A 21,721-nucleotide genomic window follows, 5' to 3' on the forward strand; every position below is an offset into this window, starting at 1 on the left:
CATGTCTGTCTTTCAAGCTCTGAATTATGGCCAAACTGGTGGCAAGTGGCATCTTGGCAGCTGCACGCTTGACTTTTCTCAGTTCATGGGCAGTTATTTTGCGCCTTGGTTTTTCCACACGCTTCTTGCGACCCTGTTGACTATTTGGAATGAAACGCTTGATTGTTCGATGATCACGCTTCAGAAGCTTTGCAATTTTAAGAGTGCTGCATCCCTCTGCAAGATATCTCACTATTTTTGACTTTTCTGAGCCTGTCAAGTCCTTCTTTTGACCCATTTTGCCAAAGGAAAGGAAGTTGCCTAATAATTATGCACACCTGACATAGGGTGTTGATGTCATTAGACCACACCTCTTCTCATTACAGAGATGCACATCACCTAATATGCTTAATTGGTAGTAGGCTTTCGAGCCTATACAGCTTGGAGTAAGACAACATGCATAAAGAGGATGATGTGGTCAAAATACTCATTTGCCTAATAATTCTGCACTCCCTGTATAGCCGACAAACAGTTATTTAGGTTAGTACATATCATGCCATTGATATAATTAGCACAGTTGAACTCTCACGTCGATTAGAGTGGCCAATACCACTACGCCACCAACCAGTTAATATGGTTGGCTCCGTTAGACAATCCCTGATGTCTCCATAATCATAAAATATGACACAAAAACGTGGTTAGTCAGGTTAATTCATGCTACAATTTTTTCTTCTTCCGTCCTCCATCTCTGAGTATTTCATTACCAAACCGGTTGTAGTATACCACTTTTCCAGATATCAATATAGCTCCCCTTCAGACACTCAAACTCCCCTCCAAACAGAGACCATCTGCACCATGAATGAGTCTCCTACTTACGCACAGTTAATAGGAGGAAAGGAGTAGTTCTTCTAGTTGTACAACCACCAGCAGGCGTCCAGGGTTACTGAATAGCAGCCCAAATAATCAAAGCAAATAGGAGAGGATTCAGGGAACTCAAAGGAGGGATTTACCTCGCACCCTCAGGTTCCTACTGGAAAACCAGCCTGTGCTTCTGGACAAGGGTAGCAAATATATCCCTTGCCTACTGCTGTCAGTTCTTCACGCTCCGGTTGCCCGCTGAGCTGGGAGGAGGGAGGGGGGCCGCCCAATGCTCTCACCTTAGGGCAATTGCCTCACCATCCCATCCCCAGTCCCCCACTCTTGATTGCTGGGTCGCTCCTGGCACAACAACCACGGCTCCGATCGGGCTCCAGCAGAAACCCGGCCCCCATACGTTTCACCTCTGCACCAGCTCCCAGCTCCAGTTCACAGCAACGCCAGCCAGCTCAAAATCCGGAAAAACAGCACCAACCCCACAACATAAAGGCATCAGAGGGACCAGACAACAAGGCAGCAGGATGGCAGGGTGCAGGCAGCAATCCAACAGAGTGGGGAGGCGATGAGCCGTAGCTAGAGCTGCATTGGCGGCGTCATTACCAACACAGTGCGGGCTGGAGCTCACAGTCTGGAGGGAGGTGTGCACACTACCTACGTGCGTCTGCACGCATGCTGCCTGGGTTAAATCGAAAAAAAGGAGAATTTGCCAAAAAATGTAAATTCTTAAATTTCATCTCCACTTGCCATTAACTCTTATGGAGCACCTAAAGGGTTAACAAAGTTTGTAAAATCAGTTTTGAATACCTTGAGGGGTGTAGTTTCTTAGATGGGGCCACTTTTATGGAGTTTCTACTTTAGGGGTGCATCAGGGGGGCTTCAAATGGGACATGGTGTAAATAAACCAGTCCAGTAAAATCTGCCTTCCAAAAACCACACTGCGCTCCGTGTGCCTGTACAGTAGTTTACAACCACATATGGGGTGTTTCTGCAAACTACAGAGTCACGGCAATAAATATTGAGTTTTGTTTGGCTGTTAACCCTTGCTTTGTTACTGAGAAAGATTGATTAAAATGGAAAATTTGCCCAAAAATTTAAATTCTGAAATTTTATCTCCATTTGCCATTAACTCTTGTGGAACACCTAAAGGGTTAATTACGTTTTTATATATAATTTCTATGTTAGAAAGTATATTATAAGTATATCACGCCCCTCTATATCACACCTATCGGTAGCACATCTATATCAGTCCTTAAAAGGACTTTTGTGGCCCTATTAGCTAGCGTCTGTGAAGGTTCTCATTTAGCCAGGTCATGGTATATCTGTAAAGAATAAATCAAGGCAACTGGACTTACTGTAGATTTCTTGTAAACGTTTCTCAAGAAAGAAGGAGTGAAACGTTTTCAAGAAATCTACAGTAAGTCCAGTTGCCTTGATTTATTCTTTACAGACCTATTAGCTAGCGTTTGGTGTCCCTAACTGACCCTGCTCCAAAATGCAACCTCTCCCTACACTGGCAAAACACATAATGTAAAATGGCTGCCAGACGGGGTTCTGTTATGGAGGTGTGTCCATGTGCTGAAACATCTCAATTGGCTGTCCTGTCCCACCTGATGGATGTGTCATGGGTCAAAGTACAGCACTGAGTTCTCTGCCGAATCCAATTTGAGACCAAGATAGAGTGTCAAATCACAGAAGGATCAAATTACAGCTCTGCCCCACAGGGGGGAGTGGGAGAAGTAATGAGTAATGGGCTGCAGTGAGAGAGTCACAAAGAGGCCAGAGCAACTAATACTAGTATTATATATATATCACCCAAGTGCTTTATTCACATCAATACCGTTCAATGCTTTTCTATAATATCCTATATGATGCTCTGAGTCAGTCAGAGGGAGAAGAATTTCCCAGTGTCATATGGGAAACATCATAATAGCTGGACTCTATTTACTAAACCAGGGACAACTAAGAATTATGGATGGAGTCTGCAGTGTCAAAAAACTGCTAAAAATGCCAGGTAGAGGTCATATAATGGCACACACATGTACACACACACATGGAAGCTTCTGAAAAGTACTCTGAAAGGTGTAGGTATGCTTCACATTACAAAATCTGCTGTACAAATGTTTTGGTTTTTTTAAACTCTAAAATATAGCATACTGCAGAGAGTATATCCACAATATTAGCTGAAAGCCACATGGAATGAATATTCATATTAAGTCAAGATTCCATGGCATGAGGAAAATATCACTTTAAAAGGTTTAAAGACCCAACATCAGTATCACAAGAAAAAAGAGAAACAAGATTACAGAACACATACTAACTATATGTTTAAACATTTGTGAAATGTAATATACTGGGAGAGACTGGTGTTACAAATGACGTCGATGTAGTGTCAAGGCGGTGTCTCGGTTGTTGTGGTTCACATGTCTGCCGTGCATACGGTTGCCTGGGGCAATGTGTGGTTCTGCATGTTTGTGCATTGCTCCCTTTATCTTTGTTCCTTCCCAGTCTGATGTGTGTGGGGTTAAGGTGTGGATCTAGGTGTGTTCTGGGTGTGGCCTCACAGCTCTACTTATTCTGCTGCTGTGAGTGTAAGGTCAGTGGTTTTCCTGCCTTGGTTAGTGATGGAGCTTTGCTCCTGTTTGGATATTCCAGTTGCCCAGTTTGAGGGCCACCTAGTTTGACATACTGTCACGATGTGGGGTGGGGGGAAACTCCACACTGAACACTGATGGGAACCGGGAGTTGAAACTAGGCCTGGATGCCAGTATAAGGGAGCAAGGAACCTCCTAATGCATCCCTAAACCTCGCCCTGACTCCTAACCGTATGAGCGGACCCAGATGGTAGGACGGCTCATACACAGGAACCTCGGACCCTGAGTCGCCCTGTTCCTCCACAACATGGACAAACAGGAGTCTCCACAGGCCTAGCAGCAAAGATAGGGGAAGACAGTGAACATCAACAGTATCAGCAGGTAGGAACCCAGTGATACAACAACACACCGTAACGACAATCAATTACCTGCCGCAGCAACAGGGTGGCACACCAACACCAATAACTACCTGGACCCCCATGCGGACAGGCATGGCGGCACCAAGCAGAGCTGATCACTGACCAGAAGCCCTCTCACAGAAGGCACAGACAGACATGGGAAATGTCTAGTAACCATGCTGGACTACAAACACATAACAGACCAGACATGGAACACCAAGCTAGACATAACAACACACCCTAAACATAAACCACACTAAACAAAACAACAGGTGTGGATGGGTAAAGGACATAGAAACAAGGGGTAAAAATACTACATTGGTGTCTAACTAGGAGGCCCTCACACTGGACAGATGGAATAACCAGACAGGAGCAAAGCTCCATCACCAACCAAGGCAGGAAAACCACTCACAGTACCAGAATAAGTAGAGCCATGAGGCCACACCCAGAACACACCTAGATCCACACCTTAACCCCACACACACCAGACTGGGAAGCAACAAAGATAAAGGGATAAGTGCACAAACATGCAGAACCACACATTGCCCCAGGCAACCGCATGCATGGCAGATGTGTCACGAACTACAACAACTGAGACACCGCCGTGACACGTAGGCACAAGCCTCTTAATCCATTCAAGACCTGGACAGTTTTCACCCTACGGACCAGGCCATTTTTGTAAATCTGACATGTGTCACTTTATGTAGTAATACATTTGGAATGCTTTTACTTATCCAAATGATTCTGAGACTGTTTTCTCATGACATATGCAATTGTTACTCATTTTCTCCTGAATACGGCAGCACCCCATATATGATCGTAAACTGCTGTTTGGGCACTCTGCAGGGTTGAGAAGAGAAAGAGCACCATGTGCCATGTGCACGAGGCCTAGTTTCATGATTTATACAACACTGGCCGTCAGGACCCCGCAGGAAGTGACCCAATTTTAGAAACTATTCCCCTCACACTATTTACCAAGACATGTAGTGAGCATTTTGACCCAACAGGTGTTTTACAAAAATGAATACACAGCAGATGGAACGAAGGGAAAATTCTAATTTTTACACAGATATCCAATTCCGTGCCCAATATGTTGTGCCTCTCGTGTGTCAGTGTGAAAAGCAAGCCCTCTTATTATTAAGCTGCACCTGGTTTTCTAAATACCCTTCTTGTGTCCCTAAACTTTTGCCTGGATATACCACAGGGCTCAGGAATATAAGAGCACAATGCGCATTTGAGGCTCAATGTGGTGATTTATGCATCTTGTACTGACAACTGTAGTAGCTCTGGGGAGAAATAAAACCCCTGAGAAGTAACCCCATTTTGGAAACTACACCCCTCAAAGTATTTATTAAAGGGTGGACTGAGCATTTTGACTCCACAGGTGTTTAACAGAAATGAATAAGCAGGGGACTGTGCAAAATAAAAGCTACACATTTAAGTGCCCAATATGTTGTGCCTAGCTGGTGCCATCTGAAACACATCACGCCTTTTAAAACATTAGGTGGGTTCTACTGGGTACTGAAATGCCATAAATGTGGACGCAAAATTGTGGGGTCTGATCCCTTTTACAATGTGCCTTGTAGGCGTATGTAGCTGGCAGGCCCCAAGGCCTGTCTTATATCTTGAGTGCCTTGGCAGCCACTGACACCCTGCAATCGCATGCTGAGGAGCCCATGGGGTCAGAGAGGGTGCTCCCTCCCTCTGTAAACCCCTTAGGCCTCTTTCACATGGGCGTCATGGATTTGGGCCGGATAAGATGCGGGTGCATAGCGGGAAAATTAGCGTGAGAAAAATCGGCATGTTTGGTACCCAAACCCGCCGATTTTTCTCACGCTAATTTTCCCGCTATGCACCCGCATCTTATCCGGCCCAAATCTATGACGCCCATGTGAAAGAGGCCTAAGGGGTTTACAGAGGGAGGGAGCACCCTCTCTGACCCCATGGGCTCCTCAGCATGCGATTGCAGGGTGTCAGTGGCTGCCAAGGCACCCAAGATATAAGACAGGCCTTGGGGCCTGCCAGCTACATACGGGTTAGGTTGGGTTAGGTGTTGTGTATATTTTATTATTTTCCCTTATAACATAGTTATAAGGGAAAATAATAGCATTCTTAATACAGAATGCTTAGTAAAATAGGGCTGAAGGGGTTAAAAAAAATATATAATTTAACTCACCTTAATCCACTTGTTCGTGCAGCCCGGCTTCTCTTCTTTCTTTTTTTTGAGGAAAAGGACCTGTGGTAACGTCACTGCGCTCATCACATGGTCCGTCACATGATCCATCACCAAGCATTCTGTATTAAGAATGCTATTATTTTCCCTTATAACCATGTTATAAGGGAACATAATAATGATCGGGTCCCCATCCCGATCATCTCCTAGCAACCATGCATGAAAGTCGCACCGCATCTGCACTTGCTTGCGGATACTTGAGATTTTCACGCAGCCCCATTCACTTTTACGGGGCCTGCATTGCGTGAAAAACGCACAAAATAGAGCATGCTGCGTTTTTTACGCAACGCACAAGTAATGCGTGAAAATCACCGCTCATGTGCATAGCCCCATAGAAATGAATGGGTCCGGATTCAGTGCAGGTACCCAGTTATTTCTATGGGGCTGTGCACATGAGTGGTGATTTTCATGCATCACTTGTGCGTTGCGTGAAAATCGCAGCATGCTCTATTTTGCTCACCTCACGCATTGCACCCGCGTGTGAAAGAGGCCTTAGGTGCGGCAGTTAGCATTGATCTCAGCATATAAAGGGTTAATCCGGCAGCCCTGCTGAAGATCAAGTGAGCGCAGCTTCTGTACCCGCCCGATTAGCATGTCATATTTGTACGGCACTGTGCGTTAAGTCACTGCCCGCAGTGCAATGTACAGCGCTGGGCACCTAGGGGTTTCTAAATTTGCTGAATCGTCAGCCAGTTCCAGTGCCAGACTTTAAAATCTATACCATCAATGAGCTGGGGTACATTTTAACTATCATTTATGCCAGAAACTGGTGAATCTGTCAGGCCATGGGAGGTTCACCTCCTTTAAGCAGCACCCACTTTCCTCACCACTCCAAATAAGAAGCAAATAAGTTGTAAACGGTTTCATAAATGCCTCTTACTGCTCAAAACCCTGACAAACATCTTGCACTAGCTTCATCAGGGGTGCATATGGTAATGATAATAGTTACCACTCATAAAAGATGACTACTGACAATTATATGATTTGTTTATGGGATTAAAATGATAGTCACAGATTGATGGAAATATTCCACTAGTTGCATGACACATGTTGAGGCCAAACATGTACGCCAAATCTCAGAGGTTAGAATATTGTAAAGTCTGTTATCTTTATACATGGGGCAGCTTTATGAGATTTTTTTTAGGAAATGTACCTACTCTCACACAAACCTGTTAATCAGATTCACACATTGCAAACTCAGTCAGTATTTTGCATTCGTTTTTGTAAGCCAAACAAAGGGGTGGAACCTAAATATAAGGAAAATATAGTGGAAATATTTGCATGTCCACACTCTGGATTATATGTCTACCACAAAAAATTTGAATTGTTCATTATATTTTAATAAAAGAGATTCATTTAAAAAAGTACATTATCCAAAAGTAAAAAAAACAAAAAACAGCAAGTTGTTTTACAGGGTGAAAAAAACTGTAAGATGAAATGTGTTTTTTTTTCCGAAGTCACATACTGTGCTGCAGGTCATTACTTCTATCAGTTTCTTCAATTTACAAATCGTAAATTATTATTGACCAACAAGTTGACTAATAGTTTAATTAGTGAAAGTGACTTTCCGTAATTTCACATAGGCATGTTACAGATTCTCCAGTGTACAGCTATCTGTCTGCTTTCAGGAGTTTAAATTCCGGAGGTCAGAATCAGCTTGGCACAATTCTCATGAGCTTTTAGATGTGCTTTTCATCCTGGGCCTAAGGGGCAAACAGCAGAACAATTATGAGCTATTCCAGATGAGCCTAAAAGTTTTCTTTAAATAAGTTGAATTTTCTCCAACAGAACTGATTCAAGCTATAATTAGATCCAGAAAGTAAGGGCCCTACAGCTTTTAGTGAATTCAGGTGACATTTTAAAAAGATCTGAACAAATATTAGCATAGAATAGAGAAACCCTGGTGTTCACTTAGAAGTAAAAAATGCCAGAGCCCCTGTGCCTACATAACATTTTTTTGTAAATATATAAAGAATGTTCTCCTACATTTAAGTCTTGAGTCTGGTATTACATACGTGAATCATGTTACTACGGGAGGAATTTAGAAAGAATTCCATAGGAAGGATGTCCTTTGGCCTACCATTGACCTTTTTGAAAATAAGTAAAATTTGACCATATTCAAACTATGGCTTTGGAATGGATTTTTAGAAGGCATTTTCATCAATTTTCAAACTTTCATGTGAATATTATTATTTTAGGCCATGATTTTGTATACTTTGATAACATATTATTATTATAAAACATGTTTATTTAATTAAACATTTTACATAGAAAATGTGTGTGCTCAGAAGAAACTACCAGCAATGAAGTGAAGTTTAATGGGGATGTTTGGGTGTTTAATACTGATGATCTATCTTCAACATACATCATTGATATCTGATCGGTAGGAGTCTGACTCCCAGCAGCCCTGCCAATCAGCAGTTTGAGGAGGCCGTGGAACTTCAGTGAGCACTGTGGCCTATTCCTAGGCCAGTGATGTCACGTTCATTGTCACATGGCATTAGCGCAGCTCAGACCCAAGTGAATGAGGGTGAGCAGAAATACTCAGCACAGCCACTATACATTGTACAGCGCTGTGCTTGGTGAGCTAGGAGGAAGCTGCAGTGCTCACCAAAGCATAGCGGCCTCTTCAAACAGCTGATCAGCATGGGTGCCGGGGGTGTTGGACCCCTACCGATCAGATATTGTTGGCTTATCCTAAGAATAGGTTATCAATATTGAACTCCCAGAAAACCTTTTGTGGAGCGCTGGAAAATTTTAAACATCTGGTGGGTTTGCAAGTAACTCTGCAAGGATGTTTCTGAATCTCTTTGCACAGTTTCCAACTACAGGGAAATTGTCTAGATGCAGGAGTATTAAAAAGAAGAGCTGGGTATGGGCGCTGACTGGCTGTCTTATTTTCGTGCCATTAGAGGTGGTAAAAAGGTGATCCTGAATTATTTTGTAATCCTCTTTAGAGCATCAATAAGTGTGTACATTATGGCCATAATAAGCATGTATATGATGTACATAAGTGTGTGCATAGTAAGTGTGTCCGTTAGTATATGCATAAGGCATATAATAAATGTGCATAGGTGTATGTATAAGGTACATAATAAATGTGTGTATAATGTATATAATAAGCTTGTGTATAATGTATATAAGTGGGTATGTAAGGTACATAAGTGTGTATATAGTGTTGATAAGTAAGTTTATAATATACATAAATAAGTGTATAAGGTACACAAGTGCATATATAATTTGCATAATAGGTATGAATTAATGTACATAATAAGTGTGCATATAATGTACATAATATGATTTTGCCTTTTGTAGTTACCTTGTGAAATGCCTTTCTTCATTTAGGGTCCCCCACACATAAATTAGGCTGTAGCATTTTTTTAACCAGTAAAAATTCAGAAGAAAAAAAGTGACATTTTCTTCATGGCATTTTTATAAGCACCATTTTTGAAAAGAAGCCAGAAAGACAAAAACATTGCCTATTTAAAAATATGTTTGTGTGTCCTCTATTTCATATTTCTCATAGAGGAAAAAAAAGGTGCAGAAAAAACACTACAAAACACCTATGTATAAAAGCACCCTTCTTATACCTACTGCCAATATGTAGTCCCAACAAGGCAAAGTGGGGCTTAAAGGCTAAAGGACACCTTTGGTTGTAAAAAAATAAATAAAAATATTATTGCATTTTACTCATTTTGGGCTAAAAATAATATTTTCAGTTGGTCTGTATTAAAAATTTGCTTCACTCAATCTGTATCTTTTATCTCTAAACTCCTGAGAGCTCATAAACACTAACCTTTTCAAACTCCCACCTGATCCAGCACCACCATTATATCCACAAGGCTGTGGTCATGAGATGTTTTGCCTGCAGACATGATGTGACCACTGCAGCCAGTCCCATTCGTTGGCAGTATAGTGCTGTACACTGCTAAGGCCAGAGATTGGCTGCAGCAGTCACGTGTAGTGGGCACATCATCGCTGAAAAACATTTTGGGGATGATTTATCAAAACTAGTCCAAAGGAAAACTGATTTGGTTGGCCATAGCAACCAATTAGTTTGCCCCTTTCATTTTCCAAAGGAGTTCAGAAAAATGAAAAGTGGAATCTGAACCGTTTTCCAGGCACCTTATATTGGTGATTAATGTATATAGTGGCTCACCCCTCCTGTTATCACAGACTGGTGCTCTCACTAAGTTGTGGTTCACCCTAACCACAATAATAAATGGCAATAAACAGATGTGTATAGTGGGCACTCAATATCTGGCACTACACATTGGGTACAACATATTTAATAAAATAAGTACTATCAATCAATTACATACATTTAAAAACATTAATCCCAATTATATACGACAATATACCTCAATATTACTAAAAATAAATTACTAAAATGTTCAAATAAAGTTCCTGGAGGTTTTGAAAAAAATGATATTCACATAAATTTCATAAAAATCCCTTTAAAATCTTCCACGTTTTAGAAAGTGCAATTGATAAAGTATAGTTGATAAAGTGCAATTTAAACAGTGCACTTATTCGATGTTCATCAACCTTAAAATGTCTAATTAGGTAAGTAGGTCTCGCTTGTATAGTGGATTATATCGGGTGTTATTTAGGGGTTGGTTGCATGCAGTATAATAATGTTCACTTACTGCTTGATGTTCTGCTTGTTTCTATACCTGACTGTAGTGGCGTCCCACTACTGGTCAGTTCACTCACCCCTCTTCTTATACACCGTAAGATATTTGCGCTTCCACTCGGGAATGTTGTTGCGTTATCCTTCAGGTTTCCTGTCGGTCTCTGTTCAGCGTCCCACGTGTAGATGGCGTGTCACGTGATCGGAGCGTCAGAGCGTCAAGGCGTTCCACGTAACCTGAGTTTGGTGTAATTGAATTAGTTCAAGTTCCGGAGGCGGTACCAAACTCCGTTTATACGATTTGTCTAGCAATATTACTGTTGGTTTTTCGCAATAGTTTGTTGCTGATTGCAATGCTGTGAGATGTCTTGTCGGTATAAGGATCTCATCCACTCCTGCTATACGCGTTTCGAGGTTGCGTACCTCTTCCTCAGTAGCTGGTTTTTGAGATCCTCAATTCCTCCTTATATATCCTTAAAAAGTCCCACCCTTTCTTCTAATTGAAGTTCCTCCCAAAATCTGGTCACGAGCTCCAAAAATGTGGATAATTTATCCTCCTTTAGCTGTGTCTTTTTCTTATGCTGTGTTTCTTCTTATATTTCAGTGCACTATTTATGCAAAAATTCTTATGCGAATAATCTTATGTATATAGCTATATCATACAAAAATTACGGACCCCTAAAAATATATCATATGAATTTCCTAAAATTATCGTACGAATTAAATTTTCATACGAATTTCATTAAATAGATCATTGGTTATATGTCATGTTTATTAAATATATATATAAAATTTGCAATAACTATATTAAAATTATATTAAAATTATAATTTATGACTCAGTCTCAAATTTTTCTACCACTTTGATTATTTTCTATTTCCATTTTTTTCTGTTTTTGTGTTTTCTGTTTTCTCCTCTGTTTTTCTCAGCAATATATTCTTAACATTATATTCATAGTTCTTAGTGAGTGGGGGTGGGGGCCCTCCGTCGAGAGGAAATCGGAGTGCTGATATAACAGCCAAACTTCGATGTCCCATCAACAAAGGGCACCCACCCCTTCTTTGTTACAGAAAACCAAATATCTCAAAATCCGAATTGTGACCTCCAGGTAGTAATGTGTTAAAATCAAATATCCGTCTTGCTTCCTGTCGTGACATGTTAGAGATATGGTCACCTCCCCTCCAATTTATATCTACTTTTTCAAATGCCATAAATCTTAGCTGCGAGGGGTCCTGGTTGTGGCAATACTTAAAATGTTTCGACAGTGAATGTTTCTCATATCCTGTCCTGATTTTTGTCATATGCTCTGCAATCCTCGTTTTTAATAGTCTCTTAGTTCGTCCTATATACTGTTTCTTGCAAGGGCATTCAATCAGATATAAAACATTTGAAGTGTTACAGGATAAGAATGTATCTATTTCATAGGAGAAAGCATTCGTGGTGGAAGAGACATTACTAGTCTTATTCGGGAACTTAGTATTCTTACAGTTACTGCACGTGTTGCATCTATAAAATCCTTTAAAATGAAATGCATTATGATTTATTCTTTTCTTATTTTTTATAGTAGGTGCCACTTTTAAAGCTAAACTGGGTGCTTTCGTATATACCAATTGTGGGCCATTGGATAGATATGGTCCTATTATTTTATCTTTCATAACATGATGCCAATGGTTTTTAATAATGGCTTCAATTTTCTTATACTGTGCACTATACGGTAGGATAATTCTAATTAGATCGTCAGTTTTTTCGTCAGTTTTTTGATCATCCCTTTTTTGACCTATATTCGATTTAATTTCTTTTTCTATAAAGAATTTTGTTCTATCCATTTTTTGTATTTCTCTTAATGATTCATCCACTTGTTTAAGAGGATATTTTTTAACAAGAAATTGTTCTTTCATAATAGTGGCTTCCCTCATATAGTCATCTTCCTTCGTGCAATTCCGTCTCAGTCTTCTAAACTGTCCCTTAGGAATATTCAGCAGCCATCTTGGTAGATGGCAGCTCGTATATAGAATATAACTATTACGGGCTACTTCTTTCTGATATGTATGACATATCAATTGGTCTCCTTCTACTTTAATAGTCAAATCTAGGAATTCTATCTGTTGTTTACTAACATTTGAGCTAAATTTTATATTATTATCATTTAAATTAATATCTGCTAGAAACAATGTGAGCTCTTCCTCTGTCCCCTGCCATATAAAGATCACATCATCTATAAACCTTCTCCAGAGCACCAGGTTCGTCCCCATCCTTGTTGCTATATGCTGATCCTTCCACTGCACCATAAATAGGTTAGCATAGCTGGGGGCGAACCTGGTGCCCATAGCTGTCCCTCTTATTTGAAGGAAAAATTCGGAATCATAAGAAAAATAGTTATGGGTTAAAATATGTTCCACCCCGTCCGCTATATATTTTACATGTTCCGGTAAGTATTCTCCATATCGTGTTAGCTGTTGTGTCAAGGCACTTTTTCCCTGATCGTGTCTTATTATCGTGTACAGAGAATTAACATCGAGAGTACCCAAAATCCAATTGGGATCATATTTTAAACTCTCGATGCTCTGTACAATTTGAGTAGTATCCCTGATATAGGAGGATGTTTTCCTTACTATCGGCTGTAATAATCTGTCCAAATATTGGGACAGATTTGAATTGTAGGATCCTATACCAGAAATAATAGGCCTTCCTGGGGGGTTCAATGGGTCTTTATGAACCTTTGGTATAGTGTAGAAGACGGGCATACGTTTCTGCGTTCCCATAATAAATTTAGATTCTTGTTCATTTAGCAATCCTTTTTTACATCCCTCCTCTACATATATTCCCAGTGATTGACTACATTCCTTTATTGGATCTTTTACTAATTTCCTATACGTTCCCTTATCTCCCAGTTGTCTCTTACATTCATTGTCATATTTACATGTGTCTAAGATTACTATGGCTCCTCCTTTGTCAGCAGGACGGATAGTTATATTGTCATTCTGTTGCAATTGTTTGATAGCCTGTATCTCGTGTGGTTTCAGATTATTAAATCTTCTAGATTCTCCTTTGATCTTCCTTATGTCAGCTTCCACGTTTTTTTTTTAAATGTAATTATATCCAGTCCCATTTCATGTCTTGGGTACATTTTACTTTTTAATTTAAGATCCGTATGTACATACAGACGTGGACAAAATTGTTGGTACCCTTTGGTCAATGAAAGAAAAAGTCACAATGGTCACAGAAATAACTTTAATCTGACAAAAGTAATAATAAATTAAAATTCTATAAATGTTAACCAATGAAAGTCAGACATTGTTTTTCAACCATGCTTCAACAGAATTATGTAAAAAAATAAACTCATGAAACAGGCATGGACAAAAATGATGGTACCCCTAACTTAATATTTTGTTGCGCAACCTTTTGAGGCAATCACTGCAATCAAACGCTTCCTGTAACTGTCAATGAGACATCTGCACCTCTCAGCAGGTATTTTGGCCCACTCCTCATGAGCAAACTGCTCCAGTTGTGTCCGGTTTGAAGGGTGCCTTTTCCAGACTGCATGTTTCAGCTCCTTCCAAAGATGCTCAATAGGATTGAGGTCAGGGCTCATAGAAGGCCACTTTAGAATAGTCCAATTTTTTCCTCTTAGCCATTCTTGGGTGTTTTTAGCGGTGTGTTTTGGGTCATTGTCCTGTTGCAAGACCCATGACCTGCGACTGAGACCAAGCTTTCTGACACTGGCTAGTACATTTCTCTCTAGAATTCCTTGATAGTCTTGAGATTTCATTGTACCCTGCACAGATTCAAGACACCCTGTGCCAGACGCAGCAAAGCAGCCCCAGAACATAACAGAGCCTCCTCCATGTTTCACAGTAGGGACAGTGTTCTTTTCTTGATATGCTTCATTTTTTCGTCTGTGAACATACAGCTGATGTGCCTTGGCAAAAACTTCGATTTTTGTCTCATCTGTCCACAGGACATTCTCCCAGAAGCTTTGTGGCTTGTCAACATGTAGTTTGGCATATTCCAGTCTTGCTTTTTTATGATTCGTTTTCAACAATGGTGTCCTCCTTGGTCGTCTCCCATGTAGTCCACTTTGGCTCAAACAACGACGGATGGTGCGATCTGACACTGATGTTCCTTGAGCATGAAGTTCACCTTGAATCTCTTTAGAAGTCTTTCTAGGCTCTTTTGTTACCATTCGGATTATCCGTCTCTTAGATTTGTCATCAATTTTCCTCCTGCGGCCACGTCCAGGGAGGTTGGCTACAGTCCCATGGATCTTAAACTTATGAATAATATGTGCAACTGTACTCACAGGAACATCTAGTTGCTTGGAGATGGTCTTATAGCCTTTACCTTTAACATGCTTGTCTATAATTTTCTTTCTGATCTCTTGAGACAGCTCTTTCCTTTGCTTCCTCTGGTCCATGTCGAGTGTGGTACACACCATATCACCAAACAACACAGTGATTACCTGGAGCCATATATATAGGCCCAATGGCTGATTACAAGGTTGTAGACACCTGTGATGCTAATTAGTGGACACACCTTGAATTAACATGTCCCTTTGGTCACATTATGTTCTGTGTTTTCTAGGGGTACCATCATTTTTGTCCATGCCTGTTTCATGAGTTTATTTTTTTACATAATTCTGTTGAAGCATGGTTGAAAAACAATGTCTGACTTTCATTGGTTAACATTTATAGAATTTTAATTTATTATTACTTTTGTCAGATTAAAGTTATTTCTGTGACCATTGTGACTTTTTCTTTCATTGACCAAAGGGTACCAACAATTTTGTCCACGTCTGTATATCCCCTGTTCCTCCCCTTTTGATATCATGGGGTTCTTAAGAAAGTATTTTTTTAAACATAATTTTCGTACAAATTTTTCAATACCTATATACGTGTCAAATTTACTTAGATGTGCTGTAGGTGCAAATTTTAAACCTTTATTTAATAGTGCATATTGTGCTGTTGTGAATGTGTTAGAACTTAAATTAATTACAGAGTTATTTTCCTCTGTTAGTGTCTCCTGTGATTTACTCTTTCCCTTCCTTCCCCTTCCTCGTCGTGTCGTCTTTTTTCTACATTCTGATTGTACTGTCGCTTGTGATGATTTCCTACATATGTCCTCCTTGTTGGTGTAGGATGAATACTGATTCCTTGTTTGAAATTTTTTCTGAAAGTGTTGATCCTGATTCTTTTTCTGTGTCTCCTCTTTGTATCTCAAATTGTAGTGATGACCCGTGATTGGTGTTATGTGATATTGATCCTGTGGTGATTGTCGGGAGGATTGCGTGCGTATCCTGTGATGTGGGGGTGTCCGGTCTAAAAAAAGAGGATTACTTAATGTTTCGTATCTATTTGTGGTTTGAATATTATATTGTGTTGGTCTTTCATAATTTGTTTCTTTTTCTTTTTCTCTTAACTTGACATATAACCAATGATCTATTTAATGAAATTCGTATGAAAATTTAATTCGTACGATAATTTTAGGAAATTCATATGATATATTTTTAGGGGTCCGTAATTTTTGTATGATATAGCTATATACATAAGATTATTCGCATAAGAATTTTTGCATAAATAGTGCACTGAAATATAAGAAGAAACACAGCATAAGAAAAAGACACAGCTAAAGGAGGATAAATTATCCACATTTTTGGAGCTCTTGACCAGATTTTGGGAGGAACTTCAATTAGAAGAAAGGGTGGGACTTATAATGATATATAAGGAGGAATTGAGGATCTCAAAAACCAGCTACTGAGGAAGAGGTACGCAACCTCGAAACGCGTATAGCAGGAGTGGATGAGATCCTTATACTGACAAGACATCTCACAGCATTGCAATCAGCAACAAACTATTGCGAAAAACCAACAGGAATATTGCTCGAAAAATCGTATAAACGGAGGTTGGTACCGCCTCCGGAACTTGAACTAATTCAATTACACCAAACTCAGGTTACGTGGAACGCCTTGACGCTCTGACGCTCCGATCACGTGACACGCCATCTACACGTGGGACGCTGAACAGAGACCGACAGGAAACCTGAAGGATAACGCAACAACATTCCCGAGTGGAAGCGCAAATATCTTACGGTGTATAAGAAGAGGGGTGAGTGAACTGACCAGTAGTGGGACGCCACTACAGTCAGATATAGAAACAAGCAGAACATCAAGCAGTAAGTGAACATTATTATACTGCATGCAACCAACCCCTAAATAACACCCGATATAATCCACTATACAAGCGAGACCTACTTACCTAATTAGACATTTTAAGGTTGATGAACATCGAATAAGTGCACTGTTTAAATTGCACTTTATCAACTATACTTTATCAATTGCACTTTCTAAAACGTGGAAGATTTTAAAGGGATTTTTATGAAATTTATGTGAATATCATTTTTTTCAAAACTTTATTTGAACATTTTTGTAATTTATTTTTTGTAATATTGAGATATATTGTCGTATATAATTGGGATTAATGTTTTTAAATGTATGTAATTGATTGATAGTACTTATTTTATTAAATATGTTGTATCCAATGTGTAGTGCCAGATATTGAGTGCCCACCTTATATTGGTGACCTATCCTCAGTTCGACACTCTGCATCACCACTGATCAGCTGTTCCTTGTAGCCGCCAGCACAGGAACCTCAACTTGAATGAACAGGAAGCATTGAAGAGAATGAAAGCTGAGCTGCAGTAGCCCAGCATGGCAACTACTCTTTGAATGGAGCTCAGCTTCCTACTCCATTCAAAGTGCTGAGTGTACCAGAGGCTGCAAGAAATGACTTGCTGATGGAAGTGCATGGAGTCAGACCCTCACCAATTGTATATTAGTGCCCTACCTGAGGACAGGTCATCAATATCAGGAGCCTGAAAAACCTCTTAAAGCTCAACTCTTATTAATCCGTGATATGGTACGCACACAGCCGATCCCCGTATATTGCGGACCTCGTGTTTGCGGGCTGCAATACGGACACTGACCTGTTATGGTTGTGTGCATGAGCCTTAACAGAAATTATTTTGACACAGGAATTACAAACAACAAGAAGCACAGCATTGGAACACCAAGTATGATCACATCCAGGACCAATTAAAGAACAGGTACATGGCATATGAGCATCTGGTGGGACATTACAGATACCTAATCAACTGATTAAACTGATAACAATTTAGCTATAAGTGTTTATGGGCTGTCAGGAGTTCAGAAATTAGGGCTAGAGATCCAAGCCATCAGACAAAGTCTGTGGAGGATTCAGTGTAAAACAGAAAACCTGCTAGTCTGCAAATACACTTAAAGTGAGAGCTGTGCTTTGTTACTCGCCTAGGAACAGCTGATCGTCAAGAGTCTTGGGATTCAGACCCCCGCCAATCTGATATTGATAACCTATCCTGAGGATAGGCCATGAATAGCAAATTCCCGGATAACCCCTTTCATTTTAAGAGTGAGTTTGCAGTACCCAACATTAGTAGAAAATGTCCAACGCAAAACTAATTTTATATTTGTACAAACTGAGGTCCTCTAATCTGAGATAACAGTATTTGATTTACAGTTTCAGTTAGAAAAAATAGCAGCCCTATGATATCTCGCTGATATTAAAATGTAACAACAACTGTCCTACAAAAACTATTTTGCTCATATAATTTTTACTTCTCTGGAAAGATCCTCTACATAATTTTTTCTCTGAGCTTTAAAATGTAACCAAGTTTATAGAATTCATAGATTAGACTAATGATTTTTACAGAGAATGTTCTTCTATTTAATTTAATTATCAAAATTATCAAAAATAATTAGTTAAATTTGAAAAATGATTGTAAAATAATATTGAGATAAAAAACAGACCTATATATAATGTGCTTATTTTTAAGAGATAATACAGTAGGAGCCAGCAATGTTTAAAACATTATTACAAACAAATTAGTGAAGAATTTGCAGTTACTATCTTGAAATTATATAATTAAGATGTTTCTTTGTACGTACGGGGAAATCTCCAAATTATCTTATTGGTTCAGTGATATGAAAAAATATAGAGAAGACATAAACAGAACTCTTTCCAGGAATGGTTAGCCTGCAATAATTACAGCCACAAGAATATCCAAATAGCTTTAGGCCTCCCTAGCCTTAAAGGGGTTGTCCAGATTTTTTTATATATATTTTACCTTACCCAACCATACCTGTAAAGATATCTGCACTTACCTGTTCCCCACACATCTGGCTCTGTGTTTCTTGGGCTGTCTTCACTTGACTTCCAGTCCCCACTTGTCAACTTCATGTGGATGGGGTCACATGCACTGCTGCAGCCAATGACTGTCCTTAGTGGTGGCATCTTACCAAGCAGGATGTCACTGATGGGTCATGTGCTGCTTGAGAAGACATCACCACGGAGGCCAATCATTGCCCGAGCAGTACAAGTGATTGGCAGAAACTGGAATTCCAGCACAAACAGCCACCGAGACATGGAACCAGAACATGGGAAGTATAGATTTCATTAAGGTACTGCTGGGTGGGGGGAGATATAAAAAAAATCCTGGACAACCCCTTTAAGCTCATAATTAATGACTATACAAACAAATGTAAGATACAAGTGTAAATGATAAATAATAGAAGCATATTGGCTTGCAGCATCTGCAGGATATAGTGCTGTTTCGGTGAGAAAAATATTGGGACACACCTCTTAGTTGTTGTATTCAGTGTTTCATTCTGTCCTATTGCCACAGGTGTATAAAATCCAGCCCAACTAGCCATGTAATCTGCCTTTGCAAACATTTGTGAAAGAACAGCTCGTTCTAAAGAGTGTATGCCACTGTGGTACTGTAATAAACTGCCACTGTTGCAAGAACTTAGAACTGTTTCAGAAGCGTGTGTGTAGTCCAGAAATCACACTCCATTGTTTCTGCATGATCCTCCGTTCTGGACACTGCTCGACTTGATTTATAATGCCATGCACATTTCGGACTGCACACGGTCGTGTGAAACAGTCCTTAGTTTGTGAAATTTCTTTCCTATTCTACAATCAACTGAGAGTTAATCTAAAGTGGAATTTTTTAGGAACAAAAGCAACTCAACCATAAATTGCCAGACCACGTAAAGTTACAGAGCAAGATCACCGAGTCCTGAGGGCAATACTGTATAAAAGTAACCAACTTACTCAATAACTACAGAGTGTGAAACCACCATTGACATTAACATCAACATGAAAATTATGTGCCAAGAGCATTATGGTACAGGTCTCCATGGCCAAACAGCTTTATGCAGGTCTTACATCACCAAGCATTAGATGGATTACATGCCACCACTGGACTCTGGAGCAGTGGAAATGGAGTGATGAATCACACTTCTCTATCTGGCAGTCTGATGTGCAAGTCTTGGCTTGGAAAATGCCAGAAGAACGTTACCTGCCTAACTGCATTGTGACTACTGTAGAATGTCAAGGTTTGGTACCTTAGTTCCAAGAAGGGAAATCTTAAAGGGTTTTTGTGGGTATTTAATATTGGTGACCTTTCCTTAGGATAGGTCATCATTATCTCACTGGTGGGGGTCAGTCCCCCGGCACCCCTGCGGATCAGTTGTTTGAAGTGACCTTTTCCTAGGCAAGTGATGTCACGTTTATCAGACACATAGCCTAGGAGAAGATCAGACCCATTCAAGCGATTGAGCCTGAGCTGCAATACAAAGCAAAGCCACTATGCTGGATGGCACTGTGATGGGTAAGCTGTGACCTGACAGCTGATTGGTGGGGGTGCCGGGTGTTAGACCTCTGTCAATCTGATATTGATGACCAACTCTGAAGATAACTGTTCAATAATAAAAACCTTGAAAACCCCTTTATTAGTTTAGCATACCAAGACATTTTGGAAAACTATATGCTTCAAACAGTTGGTAGAAAGTCCTTTTCTATTCCAGCATGACTGTGCACCAGTGCATAAACCAAGTTCAATAAAGGCATGGTTAAGTGAGTTTGGTGTGGAAGAACTTGACTAGCCCTCACAGAGCCCTGACCTCAATCCCATTGAACACCTTTGGGATGAACTAGAACAGAGATTGCAAGCCAAGCCCTCTTGTCCAACATCGGTGTCTGACCTCACAAATGTTCTTTAGGAAAACATTCTCACAGACACACTGCTAACTTTTGCAGAAAGTATTCCCAGAAGAGTGGAAGTTGGGCAGGGGGGAGAAGGCAACTCCATATTAATACCTATGGATTAAGAAAGGGATATAATAAAGGCTCCTGTAGGTGTAATGTGTAGGTGTCCCAATACTTTTGTCCATATAGTGTAAGTCTTCAATGTATCCTTAAGGTTTTTAAGTACGTATATATTCTTGGACCACATGTCCATGGATTATAGATATAAAAAAAAATATCCGCAATCTCCTCCCCTCCTTGATATTTTGCCAAAAATTGCCATCTAATCTAAGAAATACATAAAGAATTTTACCATATACAACGGCCCACATTTGCTAATAATGTCTAAAAGTAAGACGGTGTAAACTTAGACGTGAACTTAGTTTCAAACAGCATCAGTGGCTGATGCTGGATGATAAACCTGGAGCACCTATAGACTGCTTAGTCTAACGTTACTCCACCTATTATCTTACTTTGTTACAGAATTTTGTAGAAATAGCACATTTTAAATCATGCCTACTAGTTTTCGTTAAGCCCATTATTGGGCAAGTCATAAAAAGGGTAGAAAAGTTGTAAAACAGGTTAATAAATGTGGTGCATAACATTTTTTGGTGCAAACACCACCATTTTGTCATATCTTGATTAGTAAATGTCCTCTGGTAAAGTTTCCTCAACTCCAGTCCTCAGGGCCCACCTGCCGGTCATGATTTGAGAATATCCCACAGAATGAATACCTGTGGCAAGTACTGATGCCTGGACACTAATTATATCACCTACTCAAAACTAAGGAAATACTGGAAACCTGATTGGCAGGAGTTGGGCCTGAATGACTGGAGTTGATGAATCCTGCTCTAGTATGTCTTGGGACAATCCTGTGCTTGGCTGTGAGACAA

Source organism: Bufo gargarizans, chromosome 2, assembly GCF_014858855.1.
Source record: "Bufo gargarizans isolate SCDJY-AF-19 chromosome 2, ASM1485885v1, whole genome shotgun sequence".
NCBI classification, from domain to species: Eukaryota; Metazoa; Chordata; class Amphibia; order Anura; family Bufonidae; genus Bufo; species Bufo gargarizans.